Source organism: Heterodontus francisci, chromosome 3 (genome assembly GCF_036365525.1).
Source record: "Heterodontus francisci isolate sHetFra1 chromosome 3, sHetFra1.hap1, whole genome shotgun sequence".
Taxonomy (NCBI): domain Eukaryota; kingdom Metazoa; phylum Chordata; class Chondrichthyes; order Heterodontiformes; family Heterodontidae; genus Heterodontus; species Heterodontus francisci.
The window spans coordinates 6600521-6613594 of NC_090373.1; the positions used below are offsets into that span (position 1 = coordinate 6600521).

The 13074-nt window shown below is 42.7% G+C and overlaps 1 protein-coding gene across 16 annotated transcripts in view; it reads left to right on the forward strand.

The window, feature by feature from the left end:
* The window catches only part of LOC137353703 (regulating synaptic membrane exocytosis protein 3-like), a 1492914-nt gene that overhangs the window by 662962 nt on the left and 816878 nt on the right, over positions 1-13074 (forward strand). The gene's annotated exons all lie outside the window — the stretch shown is intronic.

Genomic DNA, 13074 nt, shown 5'->3' on the forward strand with positions numbered 1-13074 from the left:
AGAGAAGGTTCACGAGGCTGATTCCTGGGATGAAGGGGTTGTCTTATGAGGAAAGGTTGAGCAGGTTGGGCCTATACTTATTGGAGTTTAGAAGAATGCGAGGTGATCTTATTGAAACATATAAGATTTTGAGGGGGTTTGACAGGGTGGATGCTGAGAGGGTGTTTCCCTTGTGGAGGAATCTAGAACACAGTTTCAGAAATAAGGGTTCTCCCTTTTAAGATGAATATGAGGAGGAATTTCTTCTCTCAGGGGGTCGTTATCTGTGGAATTCTCGAACCCAGAGAGCAGTGGAGGCTGGGTCATTGAATATATTCAAGGTTGAGTTAGAAAGAAATTTGATCTACAAGGAAGTCAAGGGTTATAGGGGGCAGGCAGGAAAGTGGAGCTAAGGCCACAATCAGATCAGCCGTGATCTTATTGAATGGTGAAGCAGGCTCAGTGGGTTGAATGGCCTACTCCTGTTCCTATTTCTTATGTTATTATAGGTGCTTCATAACTTGATGTTTGTAAGCGTCATGTAGCTGGTCCTTGAAAGACGTTTTTAATTTGCACTTCCAGTTTCTACTTGGCATTTTACTGCCATCAAATTTCTCTTGCATTATCGCTTCCAAGATTTGCTATGTGATTTTGGATCACTTGGCAAGAGGGACTCTCTTGCTCAATAATGACATTAGATCATTGAAATAATAGGGTTACCAGCAAAGAAGAGAGAGGCTTCAAAGATAAAGTGTTCTATTTATGACTAGGTGAAAGTACTTGATTGTACACATTCCATATAGGAACTATGGTATAAACAGTTCTTGTGGACTAACCCTTACAGATCATTTTTCTCCCTGAGATTTTCTACCACAGCGTCATTAAAACAAAAGGACCAATTGATCATTAAATACAACTTATAGGAAATAATATGCACAAACGATAGTGTGTAATAGAGTCACAGAGTCATTAGAGCACAGAAGGAAGTCATTCGGCCTATCCAGTCTATGTCTGCTCTCTGTAGAGCAATCCAGTTAGTCCCATTCCCCCGCTCTATCTCTGTGTCCCTGCAAGTTTATTGCCCTCAAGTACCCACCCAGTTTCCTTTTGAAATCATTCATCGTCTCCACTTTCACCACCCTGGTAGGCACTGAGTTCCAGATCATGACCACTTACTATTGTTATGACCGAGGTGGGAGGAGTGCACTGTTAATTCAGTCCCACTTCTCCACAGGTCACAACATATATTTAAATTACCGAAACAATCAATCAGATACTCTATTTTACCCCAGAATAAAGCACAGCAACTGGGCTTCTTTAATAAACAACAAAAATGATCTGCTTGTTACACCCCAAGTCTTAATCAATAATAAAGTAAACATAGCTGTGAATTTAAATTTTAAAGCCCCCTTTATTTAGTCTAGCCTTCATGCACACACTTATTTACACAACCGGTGAACTGGGAAAAAAGGGATATTTTGTTTACAGCTGTTACAAAGAAATTGAGGGAATTAAAAAAAACTTTTACTGAAAAGAAGGTATGGAAGTCCTTTGTTTTGGCGAGGTGTCCCATAGGCGAATAGGCGGCTGTCAATCTTCCAGAACAGTTCTTTCCAGGCGATGTTGATGATCTGTTTGGGTAGGCTTTCGAAGAGATTCAGCACTGAAGGCTTCACATAGATCTTACATCAGGTGTGCAGCAACAAAGGTTTCAATTCTCACACATTCAATGCAAAGTTCCTTCAAAGATGCAAGTTTTCTGCAAATATGCAGGATTTCTTCAAATACAGGAGGCAACAGTACAACTTGATGCAGGAATTCTTTAAGGATGCAGGGATTCTTCAAAGAGAGAGAGAGATATCAGCTGTCTTCTCCGAGCAGGCACACAGCAACTCCTCCTTTCTGTTCTTGGCCAAACACCAAATGGCTTTTTTAACAGTTCAAAAAATGAAACTAAAACCTTTCCAGAGGTAAGTCATATATCAACCACACATCTTGGTTTGCCATTCCATTGTAAACATTCTTGTCAGAGTCACAAACACAAACCCCCTGCTGGGTTATTTGCAAACAGATGCTTTCCAGTAAGATGTGTTTACTGGCCAACCTTCTGTTGAGCTTTCTTTTAAGAAAAGCACCAATGCTCAGCTTCTTCAAGATTCCAGCATCCATGGAATCCTCTTCAGTTTTGAAAATATAGGCCGGAATTTTACGCCACCCCAATGAGCAGGATGGTGGTGGGGAGTGGGGGTGGCATAAAATGGAGCAGGAGGCTCCGGGAGGCTTTCCTGACCCGCTGCCGTCTCCACCCCCCCCCCCCCTTTATGTAGGGTGGAAGGTGCCCGATGGAGGGGTGCCCCCGCTACCCCAACCACCCCCAGCACTCAATACCGCCCCCCCTTCTCCCCAGCTTGCCTCACTGGGATCCAATCGATTATGCTCGGCGAAGCAACCAAAACTTACCTTTCCTCCTGGCTCCACCTCTTCTTATATCTTCTGCTTGGTTGCAGTCCCAGCAGTGGTCACCTCCCTCGGTGGTGCTGCTGGGACTAAGAGCTACCGGCCCACTGATTGGCCGGCAGCTCAATGAGGCGGGACTTCCTCCCTCAAGCGGGTGGAAGTCCCGCCTTGGAACAATTAAAGCCTGGGAACCCGTAAAACATGGAATGGACCCTCAAGTGAGGCGGAAGCGGGTTCACCATTGACTTTTACGGCGGAGGCCAGTTCCCGTCAGCACGCTGTAAAATTCCTGCCATAGATTCTCAGGTTTTAACAAAAAATGGAAACACCCATAACACGATGTAAAAATAGTTCTTCCTCACACCCCACATGGATCTCTTGCCCACAACCTTAAATCCGTGTCCTTGGACCTTCTGCAAAAAGGATCAGCTTTTCTTTGTCTACCGTATCTAAACCTGTTATGATCTTGTACACGTTTACCAAATCTCCCCTCAACCTCCTTTGTTCCACAAAGAACAACGCCAGCTTCTCCAACCTAACCTTGTAGCTGAAATTGGGCAGCACAGTGGCGCAGTGGTTAGCACCACAGCTTCACAGCTCCAGTGACCTGCGTTCAGTTCTGGGTACTGTCTGTGCGGAGTTTGCAAGTTCTCCCTGTGACCACGTGGGTTTCCGTCAGGTGCTCCAGTTTCCTCCCACATGCCAAAGACTTGCAGGTTGATAGGTAAAATGGCCATTGTCCCTAATGTAGTTAGGTGGTAGGAGAATTGAGGGAAGATAGGGAATATGGGATTAATGTAAGATTAGTATGGTGGGTGGCTAGGGTGGTTGATGGTCGGCACAGACTCGGTGGGACGAAGGGCCTGTTTCAGTGCTGTATCACTCTAAAATCCCATATCCTTGGAATCATTCTGGTAAATCTCCTCTGGACCCTCACATACTTCCTAAAGTGACCAGAACTGGGTGCAATACTCTAGTTGGGGTCTCACCAGAGCTTTTTAAAGGTTCTGCATAACCTCTCTGCTTTTGTACTTAATTAATCCCATATGCTTTGCTCACTATTTTCAGAATATGCCCTGCCACTTTCAAAGATCTGTGCATATGAACCCACAGGTCCCTCTGTCACTACACACCCTTTAGAATTGTGCCATTAAGTCTATATTGCCTCACCCTATCCCTTCTGCAAAAATGCACCACGTTACACTTCTCTGTATTAAATTCCATCTGCCACCTGTCTGCCCATTCTGCTAGCTGTCTATCTCCTGTTGCAGTCGATTGGTATCATCCTCATTGTTTGCCACTCCTCAAAGTTTGGTATCATCACAGAATCATTACAGTGCGGAAGGAGGCCATTCGGCCCATCTTGTCCACACTGACTCTCTAAAAGAGCAATTCCCTCAGTCCCATTCCCCTGCCTTCTCCCCATAACCCTGCACATTTGTCCTTTTCATATAACTGTCTCATTCCCTTTTGAATGCTTCAATTGAATCTGCCTCCACCATACTCTCAGGCAGTGCATTCCAGACCTTAACCACATGCTGTGTGAATCATCAGGAAGTTTTTAAATTTTGTTTTGTATTTCAATTTCATTTATATATATATTGTTATGAGAAAGGTGTCTAGGGTTCCCTCTCAGCCTTCACCTGGTCTTACTGTAATAGGGTTTATTTTTAAACACACCATGTTTTGAGCTCCCCCATGATGAATCATGTTCACCACTTTCCAATTATGAGGCAAAGAAACCAACACAAAAACGCTTTCTTAGATTTAAAGAAGAAAAGTTGAAATTTGTTAAACCTAAACTTAAACTCTAATGTGGCTAAGGCCTACAGATACACAACGCACCCATGCTAGCATGCATACGCGATACACACATGCAAATAGAGACAGAGAAGAACAAAGAACAAAAGAACAAAGAACAGTATAGCACAGGAACAGGCCATTCGGCCCTCCAAGCCTGCGCCGATCTTGATGCCTGCCTAAACTAAAACCTACTGCACTTCCGGGGTCCATATCCCTCTATTCCCATTCTATTCATGTATTTGTCAAGATGCCTCTTAAACGTCATTATCGTACCTGCTTCCACCACCTCCCCCCGCAGCAAGTTCCAGGCACTCACCACCCTCTGTGTAAAGAACTTGCCTCGCACATCCCCTCTAAACTTTGTCCCTCACACCTTAAATCTATGTCCCCTAGTAACTGACTCTTCCACCCTGGGAAAAAGCTTCTGACTATCCACTCTGTCCATGCCACTCATAACTTTGTAAACATCTATCATGTCACCCCTCGACCTCCGTCATTCCAGTGAAAACAATCCGAGTTTATCCAACCTCTCCTCATAGCTAATACCCTCCAGACCAGGCAACATCCTGGTAAAACTCTTCTGTACCCTCTCCAAAGCCTCCGCATCCTTCTGGTAGTGTGGCGATCAGAATTGTGCGCAATATTCCAAGTGTGGCCTAACTAAGGTTCTGAGTAAGAGTAGAGGAAAAATACCCTGGCTAGATCCCCTCACATCCTATTGAAGTTAGCCCGCTTCCAATTGAGAAGTTCTAGCTTAGATTGTTCCTTGCTCTTCTCCGTTGCTCATTTAAACTTAATGATACAATGATCACTTTTACCCAAGTGCTTCCTTACTGATACTTGGTCCACCTCATTTCCCAACACAAGAGCCAGCAATGCCTCGTTCATAGTTTGAGCGAGAACCTACTTGTCAAGGAAGTTCTCCTCAACACATTTCATAAATTCCTCCCCCACCTTTCCCTTTACTCTTAAAATTATCCCCATCAATATTTAGGTAATTAAAGTCCCCCAATATCACCACTCTATACTTCTTGCACATCTCTGTGATTTCCCTGAAGATTTGTTCCTCTATCTCTTTCTCACTATTTGGAGGTTTATAGAATACCCCTTTTTGCTTCGCAACTCTAACAAATGGATCCTGTTCTTACCCCCTCAAGGACATCCTGCCTTTCCAACACTACAGTATCTTCTCTAATCAATTCTGCCACCTAACCTCCCCGTTTCCGCCCCTATCTTTTCTGAACACTTAGTATCTTTGAATATTAATCACCCAGTCATCACCATTTTTAAGCCACGTTTCCATTATTGCCACTACATCATGTTCCCACATGGCTATTTGTGCTAAAATAAAAGCAAAATACTGCAGATGCTGGAAATCTGAAATAAAAACAAGAAATGCTGGTAATACTCAACAGGTCTGGCAGCAGTGGAAAGAGAAGCAGAGTTAATGTTTCAGGTCAGTGTTCTGATGAAGGGTCACTGAACTGAAACGTTAACTTTACTTCTCTCTCCACAGATGCTGCCAGACCTGCTGAGTATTCCCAACATTTCTTGTTTTTATTGGCTATTTGTGCTTGTAGCTCACCAACTTTATTCACCATGCTTTGTGCGCTTTGTACGTTTACATACCAGCATTCTAAACCTGTCTTTATATTCTTTCTTAGTCTGCTCCTGTCTAATATGGTACTGCTTCCTTCTCTAGTACTATCCAACACTCTCACTCCTTTGTGCACTTCTTCAATATGCTGGTGCCCATCCCCCTGCCAATTTAGTTTAAACCCTCCCCAACTGCAGCAGTGAACGTCCCTGCGAGGACATTGGTCCTAGTCCTGTTGAGGTGTAACCTGTCCCTTTTGAATAGGTGCCTCCTGCCCCAGAACTGGTCCCAATGTCCCAACAATCTAAAGCCCTTTGTCCTGCACCATGCTCCAAGCCACACATTGATCCTCCCTGTCTTCCTATTTCTACTGTTGCTGGTGCTTGGCACTGGGAGTAATTCAGAGATAACTACCTTCGAGGCCCTACTTTTTAACTTCCTTCCCAGCTCCTGAAAATCTGACCGTAGGACTTCAACACCTGCCCTTGCTATGTCATTCATGCCAATGTGTACCACAGCTTCTGGCTCACTCCCTTCCCCCTGCAGTATATTCAGCACCATCTCCGTGATGTCCTTTACGCTGACACCAGGGAGGTAACACACTATGCAGGACTTACAATGGCGATTACAGAAATGCCTGTCTGTCCCCCTAACTATGGAATTTCCTGTAAATGGCTGCATTTCTACTCTTTGCTGTTCCTTCCTGTGCAGTCCCTTGTCCATTAGTTCTGTAGTCTGGACTGCACTCCATCAAAGTGTCATCACTCCCTGCAGTCTCTAAAGCTGAGCACCTGTTTGAGAATGACACATACCCTGAAGACTCCTGTACCTCCTGCCTCTTTCTACTCTTCTGGATGGTCACCCACCTACTATGCTGAACCCTCACTGCATATGAGGTGACCACCTCCTGCAACGTATGATGCAGGAAGCTCTCAACCTCCCTGATTCTCCGCAATGACTCCAACTGCAGCTCAAACTCGGAAACCCTGAGCTGGTGCTCAAGCAGCTGGAGACACTTCCTACACACATGGTCCCGCAAGACACATGCAGTGTCCTTCAGTTCCCTCATGGCGTAGGAATTGCAAGCAACTGGTCTCATTCACCAAGCAAAAAGAATCTCTATTCCCTCTTTTTCAATCTAGTCAGTACCTTGTGTAAACTATTATTTTTAATTATTAGCACATCTGATAATTTGAAGAATATAAATCCTACTTTTCAATTGTTTTTTAAATGGTTTCCATGTGATCATAAAACAAAATTATAGAAAAAAATGGCTGTTTTTGCATTCTGGCATTTATTTTGACTCAATGCATCTGTCAGACAATTTTCAGAGGGTGCATTAAGTACAGTAAAGAAATGTACATCTGAAATGTCCACTATGAATTGTTTTGTAATGTACTTTTCATTTTACAAATTTTATGAATAAAGTATATTTAAAAAAAAAATTTACAGACTTCCCCTGAGAGCATCTTGGTGAGCTACAACAATGAGGCACCTACCAAAATTGCTGCGTAGAGCGGGTACTGCAGGGTCATCGTTGCTATGACACCCATTCGGTGCCCCACCTAAACATTCCCCAATTCCCTTTTCCCAGTGTTTGACCAACTTCTGCTCTTCTGACTCTGCTCTCCCCTCTTGTTCTCCATCCACTCCATGCCAATATTAGTGGCCATTATGTGTGTGATAACAACCATGCTTCAATAACTCTTGACTTTTATTGACTTGGGCATTTTATCAAGCCCAAAGTATGTTAAAAGCATGGTTTAGTTTTATGGAACATAGTCATGCTCAGGTTCTGTTTGCTGAATTCACTTCTCCTTGCAGGGTTTTATGCATATTGTACCCAAAAACAATGAGCGTCAAGTTGTAAACAAAGTTAGCCATATCATTTCCTGGTGCAGTCATGCATTGGAATCTGAAATGATTCATGATAGATTCCAAAATTCAACTTTTTTTAAATGAGGAAAACTAGAATAGGGAAGAAAATCCCTACTGCTGGACCAACTTGGCTCAAAAGAGTCAGGCAGAGGGTAGATACACCAAGAAGTAACACTGAAGTGACAAAAGCTTGAAATTTTAAAGCTTGCAGATAGTAAAACGAAGGGATGGGGCCAAAAAGAGGGAGAAGGAAAGGTTTTTGAAAGTAGATGATATGGAGGTAAGATGCAAGGATTAGAGACCCGTGTTCCAGAGAACAGGAGCATTCTGACTAAAATAATGGCCACTAAAATTGGCATGGAGTGGATGGAGAACAAGGTGGGGAGAGCAGAGCCAGAAGAGCGGAAGTTGGTCAAACACTGGGAAAAGGGAATTGGGGAATGTTTAGGTGGGGCACCGAATGGGTGTCATAGCAACGATGATCCTGCAGCACCCGATCTACGCAGCAATTCAGTTAGGTTGCCTCATTGTTGTAGCTCACCAGGATGCTCCTCAGGGAAGCCTTTAGACTTCTTTTATATTTCAAAAAATATATACCTTATTCATAAAATTTGTAAAAAAAAAGTACATTACAAAACAAGTCATAGTGGATATTTCAGATATGCAAAAAAGATTAGTTTCTTTTGATACTGAACATGAGGTGCCTCACAACTTCTGCCATTTCATTTTCTGTACGATGTACATTTGCATTACATCGCAAAAGCATTCTCTGGTGCATACAGCCCAAGTGGTTTTACACAGGTTTTCAGCCCCTCGGTTCACTATGGCGGGAGGACCTTACACAGTGGCCTTTCCCCATTGAGCCTTTGTGGCAGCTGCCCCAAGCTTTAGTGCGTCCCTCAGCACGTAGTCCTGGACCTTGGAATGTGCCAATCTGCAACACTTGGTTGTGGACAACTCTTTGTTTTGGAAGACCAGCAAGTTTCAGGCAGACCAAAGAGTGTCTTTCACCAAATTGATAGTTCTCCAGCAGCAGTTGATGTTTATCTCAGTGTGTATCCCTTTGAACAGCCCATAGACTACAGAGTCCTGTGTTATGGAGCTGCTCAGGATGAACCTCAACAAAAACCATTGCATTCTTTGCAGACCTGCTTTGCAAAGGCTCATTCCAGAAGGAGGTGGGCAACGGTCTCTTCCCCACTGTAGCTGCCTTGAGAACAGCATGCTGAAGCAGTGAGACATGCAGGAAAGGTCTGACAGGAGGGCCCTTCTCATTGGCAGCTAAGTTACATTGAAAATTGTTTATAGCCTGGAGGAGCACTCCTGATCTTTAGATGGAACAACTGAGAGCTACCAAAACTCTGAGAACTCACATTAGCACTCCACTTTTAGGCAATTGGAAGAGAAGATTGAGTGGAGGAAAACTAAATAGAGGATTTAAATTTTGATGGGAATTATAATTTCAATGGACAAATGCTAAAATTCCATGCTAATACAGATGAAAGATTTAAATCATAAATTGATACCAGAGTTGCATAACTGAAGTTAAACCTGTGTACTGTTTGACATTGCATGCCAGTGAAGCAGATGGAAGGTTCCCATTAATCTCAAGGATAAATCTCATCATGGATTTATAATAGAATGGTTACATAAAAGTTGACCTAATATTTGAGCATCATGAGTTTATGGTCTGTGGTCTGTCAATTCAGATATTTTTATTTTTCATGTTGAGTCCATTTTTTAGCAGCTTCTTTTACATATTGTTCTTTCTCTGAGATTTAAATGATTAAAATCTGATTCTTATTTGGTTAATGAAACATATTCATTGTAAATGTATTGGATGGTTTTCCAGTTCTCTGGAAGGCTTCGACAACCTTACAGTTACCATTTAGTATTATTGAAAATAGAGACATGTTGTCAAAGCTTTTCATCTTGTCTGTATTTAATGTCTCTATTTTCAGCAATATGTAAGTTCTGTACTGCTAAACGACACTAGTTACCAATTATAATGGTCTTTCTCTGTTGAAAAATTATTTTCTCTCTTTTGTCGATAGTACTATGTCATTGCTGCTCCGAAATTCCCCAAATTTCTTCTGATTTTCATTCTCCTTTCAGCCTTTGTTGAAATCAAGATTTATTCCTCTAACAATAGCAACTTGCATTTATATAGCACCTTTAGTTTAGTTTAGAGATACAGCACTGAAACAGGCCCTTCGGCCCACCGATTCTGTGCCGACCATCAACCACCCATTTATACTAATCCTACACTAATCCCATATTCCTACCACATCCCCACCTGTCCCTATATTTCACTATCACCTACCTACACCAGGGGCAATTTACAATGGCCAATTTACCTATCAATCTGCAAGTCTTTGGCTGTGGGAGGAAACTGGAGTACCTGGTGGAAACCCATGCGGTCACAGGGAGAACTTGCAAACTCCGCACAGGCTGTACCCAGAACTGAACCCGGGTCGCTGGAGCTGTGAAGCCTAGGTGCTAGCCACTGTGCCGCCCCTAGAAATAGTTTTTCTCTAGCTACCCTGTCAACTCCTTTAATCACCACAAACAAATCAATTAGATCATCCTTTAATCTTCAATATTGAAGAGAATTCAAGCCTAGTCTGTGCAACCTGTCCCCATAAATCAATCCTTTAGCCCTGGTATCATTCTAGTGAATCTACACTGCACCCTCTCCAAGACCAGTATATCCTTCCTGAGAAGCCAAGAGCTGAAGACAATATTCCAGATATAGTCTGACCAGAGCTCTGTACAGCTGTAACATAACCTCCACCCCTTTCTATTTCAGCTGTCTTGAGATAAAGGCCAATATTCCATTGGTGTTTTTAATTATTTTCTGTGCCTCTTCTACCGTTTAGCGATTTCTGACTGAGATCCTTCAATCTCTCTACTCATCCACAGTTCCTAGCTTTTCACCATTTAGAAAATACTCTGATCTGTATTTCATTGATACAAACTGGATAACTTCACATTTCCCCACATTGAATTCTATCACAGTTTTACCCAACCACTTACTCTATCAATGTCATTTTGCGACTTTCTGTTCACATCTACAATATTTACTGTGTCACCATCACTTGGTTTCCCAGTAAGCCTAGATCTCTGGTTCTCTATTCCTAAATTTAATACATTAATAAGATAAGTTTTAAGGGGCATCTTAAAGGAGAGAGGGATAGAGAGGTGGAGAGATTCAGTGAGGGAATTAGGATCAGCTTAGGGCCTGGACAGCGGAAGGAACAGTCACCAATATTAACTGGGATAGTTTTAGTGTGAAAGGAATTGAGGGAGCAGAATTCTTGAGGTGCATTCAGGGGAATTTTATTGGCCAGTATGTAGCAAGTCCAACAAGAGAGGGTGCAGTTTTAGACTTAGTTTTAGGAAATGAAAATGGGCAGGTGGAAGGAGTGGCAGTGGGAGAGCATTTTTGTGGTAGTGATCATAATTCAGTCAGTTTTAACATAATTATAAAAAAGGACAAGGATAGAACAGAAGTTAGAGTTCTCAACTGAGGCAAGGCCAATTTTACTAAACTGAGGAGTGATTTAGCAAAAGTGGACTGGAAACAGCTACTTGAAGGTAAATCAGTGTCCGAACAGTGGGAGACATTCAAAGGGGAGATTCAAGGGGTTCAGGGTAAACATATTCCCACAAAGGAAAAGGGTGAGACGGCCAAATCTAGAGCCCCATGAATGTCAAGGAGCCTACAGGGTAAGATAAGTCAAAAAGGAAAGCCTCTGTCCGACACCGAGAACTCAATACTACAGAAAGCCGAGAGGAGTATAGAAAGTGGAGGGGGGAAATCAAAAAGGAAATTAGGAAAGCAAAGAGAGGGCATGAAAGAATATTGGCAAGCAAAATCAATGTGAACCCAAAAATGTTTTATCAATACATTAAGAGTAAGAGGAAAGAGTAGGGCCCATAAAAGACCAAATGCGTAGGAGCGGAAGATGTTGGTATTGTTCTTAATGAATACTTTGTGTCTGTCTTCCCAAAATAGGGGGACAATGCAGATATTGTAGTTAAGGAAGAGGGGTGTGAAATATTGGATGTGATCAACATAGGGAGAGAGGAAGTATTAATGGGACTAGCATCCTTGAAAGTTGATAAATCACCAAGGCTGGGGAAATGTACCCCAGGCTGGATACAGGTGTGGTGTCGGAGGATTGGAGGACTGCTAACGCTGTACCTCAGTTTAGAAAGGGAGCAAGGGATAGATCGAATAATTACAGGCCAGTCAGTCTAACCTCAGTAGTGGGCAAATTATTGGAATCTATTCTGAGAGATAGGATAAACTGTCACTGAGAAAGGCGCATGTTAATCAAGGATAGTCAGCATGGATTTGTTAAGGAAAGATCTTGTCTGACTAACTTGATCAAATTTTTTGAAGAAGTAACAAGGTTGATTGATGAGGGTAATGCAGTTGATGTGGTCTACATGGATCTTAGCAAGGATTTTGACAAGGTCCCACATGGCAGACTGGTTAAAAAAATAAAATCCCACAGGATCAGGAAAATGCAGCAAGGTGGATACAAAATTGACTCAGTGGCAGGAAACAAAGGCTATTATCGATGGGTGTTTTTGCGACTGGAAGGTATTTCCAGTGGCATTATGCAGGGCTCAGTACTATGTTCCCTGCTTTTTGTGGTGTCTATTAACGATTTGGATGTAAATGTCGGGGGCATGATCAAGAAGTTTGCGGATGACACAAAGATTGGCCTTGTGGTAGATAGCAAGGAGGATAGCTGTAGGCTGCAAGAACATATTGATGGTCTGGTCAGATGGGCAGAAAAGTGGCAAATGGAATTCAACCTGGAGAAGTGTGAGGTGATGCATGTGGAGAGGTCAAGCAAGGCAAAGGAATACACGATTAATGGGAAAATATTGAGAGGTCTAGAGGAAGTGAGGGACCTCTGAAGGTAGCAGGACAGGTTGATAAGGTGGTTAAGAAGGCATATGGAATCCTTTCTTTTATTCGTCAAGGTGTAGAATATAAGGTTATGCTGGAACTGTATAACTCATTGGTTAGGCCACAACCTGAGTACTGTGTGCAGTTCTGGTCACCTCATTACAGAAAGGATGTAATTGCACTAGAGAGGGTACAGAGGAGATTTACGAAGATGTTGCCAAAGACTGGAAAAATACAGCTATGAGGAAAGTTTGGATAGGCTGAGATTGTTCTCCTTGGAACAGAGAAGGCTGAGGGGAGATTATTATTTTTCAACATGTGACCAGGTGTGTAGATGAGGGTAGTGCAGTTGATGTTGTTTACATGGATTTCAGCAAAGCCCTTGACAAGGTCCCACATGGGAGACTTATCAAGAAAGCAAATGCACATGAGA